The following is a 5,136-nucleotide window of genomic DNA, read 5'->3' as shown; positions in this document are numbered from 1 at the left end:
CACACTAGGGCCAATTTAGTGTTGCCAATCAACCTATCCCCAGGTGCATGTCTTTGGAGGTGGGAAGAAGCCGGAGTACAATCATGTTTTAAAGGAGTGGGATTGAATAAACTCTGCTTTTCCCTACTCCTTGTAGGACATGTTGATGTGTTTCACGGTTAACTTCATGAAGTCTGTGCAACATGACTACACCTGATCTGTAGCTGTAGTACTGCAATGCCCCACATGATGGCGTATTTCCTTCATGAGCTAAATTAAATGTACAGTTTATAATTTTCCACAAAAACCCTTTTGGTTAAATATGAGATGACATTTATTTACAACATATATTTGGTATTATGCTATAATTCTATGCTCACTCGTGCACTTTTTAAAAGAAAAGCAAGGCTCATATTTCCTTTGGCACAACAAACGCCACATATTTCTTCTCTTTTTGAAGCCAGTCACTGAAAGCCTCCAACTTTGGAGAGCAGGTGACTGACAAGTGAGCAAATAAGCATTTTCTCAGTTGAATGTGAGTCCCATGGCAGGAAAAGAAAGCGCAGCAGCAAATTGCCGCAGTCACCAGTTCCTGTCAGCAGAGCCCCTCAACAGTTTGGTGTTGATGTAGTCCTTCAATAAGAAACTGAACTGTGGCCTCTTTCTTCACTGGGAAATTCAGTTATAATTATTAGGGAACAACTTCATGAAAGTCTCTTTCTCAAGAGCGTCTTCTCACCCCCAACTTCCTCTAAATGTGTGTTAGCGCTCACACTGGTACTCACTGAAGATTTAGAAGTGTTTACGTTGTTGTGCCTTAATCCCAACTGGACACAAAATAGCGTTTGACGGGACTCTGTCACACACTGCTGTGGGACGGCAAAACAGCTTTCAGCACAACAGGGTGGGATGGAATAGTCCTCTAACTTCGTTTTCCCACCAATTTCAAAGAGAATTGTCATGAGAACAGAAGAGTTATAGATTTCATATCAGGATAAGGGATCATTTCAGTCACTGTGGTCAGACAACACACTTGATGACCTACAATTGAGGTGTGCGTGGACCATTTGCCTACCCTGGGCAACATTTATGAATACACCTTGAAATTAACTGGACTAACTTTTTATAATCAAGCAAAGTGTCCTGCACCTTGATCTGATTATACATTTAAAAAGATGAATTCTAACTACCTTGAATACCAACATTTATTGCCTGTTTTCTGCTTCCTAAACAGACATGACAACATGCACAAATAAACCCCAAACGTTTCTGTTAGAATAATTGTATAGAAGTTATCACACAACTTCTGTGTTACATTGAGTTCAGGTCCCCTGAGAGAAGAAAAAAGCTGTCTTTCATCTTATCAAGCAAAAGGCTTGTAAAACTCCACTGTGTGCGATGGGATGCGACATGGAGGTGTCGGTTTCTTTGATCTATTGTCAGCCACAGGAAGATCTTGTCTTGACCCGAGATCTACAAAGCGGAGAGGAAGCAGGACCTGACACCACTCCAGGCACCTTTTCTTTGAACTGTTTATGACCGTGTGCAAAAGCTGTTTATGAGCTGCTGTAATGTAATGTAATCAGAAAATGCCCAAATAAAGGAGGAGCGTGTTGGGACTGCCTTCAGAGCGGTGTGGTGACGCTGTACGAGGGTACAGGCACACAGGCGCTCTCCTCATGAGCTAAATTGAATCCTGTCTCTGTTTGATTTCCTTTGCTTCTTGTCTTGTCTAATAGATGTCATCTGTGTTTGAACCTGACAGTTTCCTTTCTGATTTGAGATTTTTGGCTGATTTCAGGTCCAACGCTAAAGATCCATCAGTATCGGATGATTTTGGAGAAAACATACTTGATCACCATGAATGATTATTGCCTTTTAAAGCACATCGTATTTCTTCTTAGTCGGCAAGCGGTTAATGATGTGTTTCCATACACAGTGTGGAGCCGCTACCCTAAGTTAATAATAATCACCTCCATTACGGTAAACGGACTACATTTCTTAGTGACTTAAGTATCGTTATCAAGAATTATTATCACTGGAGGATAAGGCTTTACAAGCCAGAAGCAGGCATGCAAATAGCTAAGCTAACCACTAAGCTCGAGAAAAATAAAACAACGTTGGTTCGATCCATAAACTGGTGGTGTCGATACCAAGGGTAGTATCAGTACAGTATATGACCGAAACTAAAATGAAAAGGTTCTTTTTATTTTCTCAAAATAATTTGTTGTTGTTTTTGTTAATGTGTACGGAGGACTTTGAGGGCAAAAACCAAACGATTTCAATGAGTAGATGAGATTTTGTTTAGTTATTGTGTACTAATGACTTTGTTTTGCTCCGACATTTGGATGTAATAAAAAGAATAAGGAAGTTGTGTTGACATTGTTAAACTGTTAATAGCACTCACCATGAAGACATTGAAGAATGCACAGTGAATACTTGTGATTGTATCAGTTAACTTGTTGGTATCAGTATTGGTGTTAGCTGATCTCACTTGTGGATTCTTGTTATTCCTGATTGGAACATCGTGAGTTAACGCAGTAATGTCAAAATGTAAGAAAATAAAAAGGAAAAAAACCACATGTGAGGTTTTGAGCCAAACTACCTATCTTGTGTGACTCATTGCAAAGTTGAAAAGTCCTACATTTAACCCTTTGTTGCATTCCCTTCTTTAAAATTATTTCCTCAAACTCACGTTTTGCATTAAACCAGTTTCTCCAATTCTTCCAATCCAAAAACAAACTCATTAACGCTGCGCGCCACGAGGTAGGGTGATGATGTCATCGGATTGTTGATGTCATATTCTTACCAATGACGGAGCAGGAAAGGGCTAGTCATACGTTTTTTTTTTTTACGAAGTGCCCTGTCATTCAATAATTGACACACAAAACACAAAGTACAAAAATTAAGAAAAACCTGGCATATGCCCTTTTTCACAGCAAAGATGAGATGTATGAAGAGTGAAATAAAGTCATGTGTGCGCCTCACGCCATCTTAATGCTTCACGTACGCACATTTCTACAGGCTGTGGATACTTTGGCGACACACAGAGGCAAGGACACAAAATCCACTTTTTTGCCAATGCATTCAATATTTGAAATTCGTATTAATATTTGTGAGGACGTCTATTCATTTATTTTGGCGACCATTCTGCCACCCATTGCTGTCACAATGTGTTCCTGTGACTGGAGCACTAATTTGGCCAGTCGGGCAGACAGCAGCAACAGTGCTTTTGGCACATTAACAAAAAAGGTTGAATGTGTCACGTACGGCTGCTACAGCAAGGAGCTCTCCTGTGTTGAAATAATAAATTGAGCAATCACCTAAGGGTCAAAGTCTTTCGCGTCCTTTTTTGATAGAGCTGTCATGTTTAAATTTAAAGGCTGCAAACCAAATGCTACAACATTTTCAATCTGGCTTTGAGCAGGCTACTGAATGAACACATTTTGTTGGAAGTTTGCTTTTTTCCAGTTACTTGACATATGATACCTGTTAGTATGCCATTGTTAGTATCCTAGCTTTTTATTTTTATTTTTATTTATTTTTGCCAATTTTGTAGGTTAACACACTCAGTCATATTTGGGTACTTGATGCACGCTAATATTAGCATGCTACTGTAGCATTTTAAACACATTTTTCATGTACACAAATCAGAGTAAAATATTTTAGTACTTGACGAACATGACAGTTAGCATTTTTGCTTGCTAACATTAGCATGCTAGCTCTTTTTTAGTTAATTCAACAAGTATTTAGCAATTTATAAGTTGGTATTTTTACTAATGCAAACTGAAAGCATGTTATTGTTAGCATGTTAGGATAACACCTTTTTTTTTAGCTTGTTTTGCTCATACTTTTTGTTACTTGACGCTATCTGGCCAGCGTGCTAACATTTCAGTTCAGCTTTGGCACTTCAGCGATCACACAAGGTTTGCCTAAAATTGCATTTTCTAATAATTTGAAAAGAATCAATCAATCAAAGTTTATTTATATAGCCCTAAATCACGAGTGTCTCGAAGGGCTGCACAAGCCACAACGACAAGAATGTATATAGAGTACTGGTTTTGAAGGTGAAAACTACCAAAATGGCCCCCACATGCTTTAATTTGTTTGGGCCCCCCTGGTTTAGACCCATACCAACACATATAAGGTAGCAGAGGGTTAAGAATATACCGAAGCTCCATTGGCAGCAGCAAAAGGGGACGAGGTTTGGAAAATAGTATGTCCAAGAATGACCACAAACTTACGTCCGCCTCACTGTGATGTCACAATGTAGCCAATCTTCAAAAAAGACTGAAAAACTCAGATGCATGCAAAACTGCGTGCAAGCTCACGCCAAAATGCATGAACCTTATAATTTAAAACTTAAGACATTGTTTAGCAAGCATACACAACCAAAATTGTAACAACATGTATGAATCAGAAAAAACACAATTCATCATAGGTCGCCTTTAAGGACTCTCTTGTTTGGTGATACCAAACAGCTGCACATCATTTAAAAAATTTGTTTCCCATGTATTCATAAGAATCCAAAACCTGTTAATCTAATTAAATTCTGGTTGGAGTAAAAAAGTATAAAAATATATGTGTAATGTGTCGGTCATCAGGTTATATAATCCACAAAGGTTGAATGGAAGCAACTCTGAAACAACTTAAAAATGAAGCGTCCAGTTGCCTGCATTCAACCTTTGTGGATAGTGTAAGACTCCTTTTACACAAATAAAAAAAGGCCCCAAAGAATTAGGTCGACCAGCCCTGCAAGGTGTCCCTTATTCTTTTTTCAGGGAGTTGGCAACCCTAATATTACTCTGGATTTTGATCATATTCAATAACAATATCTGACCTACTTACAGTTTAACAGGATAAACCATGAAAGCATGTGTTAATCACAACGATTATTATCAAGGCTTGGGTCAGGCTGAATACAAAAATAATTACTCATCAAATACACTGCAAAAGAAGGGACTTATAAAAACTGATGGTTTTTTTTTACCTACAATTATGCAGTACTAAAATAAAACAAAAACTAAATTAATTATAATATATATGTTCTTTTAAATAAACTGTAAATGTAACTGCAAATGAAAAAACAGCTTTAAAACTTTAGTCATAAAATTTGCACTTAAGAAGCTTCTCTATGAATTGAGTGTCAGCCTATTT

This window comes from Entelurus aequoreus, linkage group LG05 (assembly GCF_033978785.1).
Source record: "Entelurus aequoreus isolate RoL-2023_Sb linkage group LG05, RoL_Eaeq_v1.1, whole genome shotgun sequence".
Classification (NCBI taxonomy): Eukaryota; Metazoa; Chordata; class Actinopteri; order Syngnathiformes; family Syngnathidae; genus Entelurus; species Entelurus aequoreus.
The sequence above is the reverse complement of the archived record's forward strand: the minus strand, read 5'-3'. Positions refer to the sequence as shown.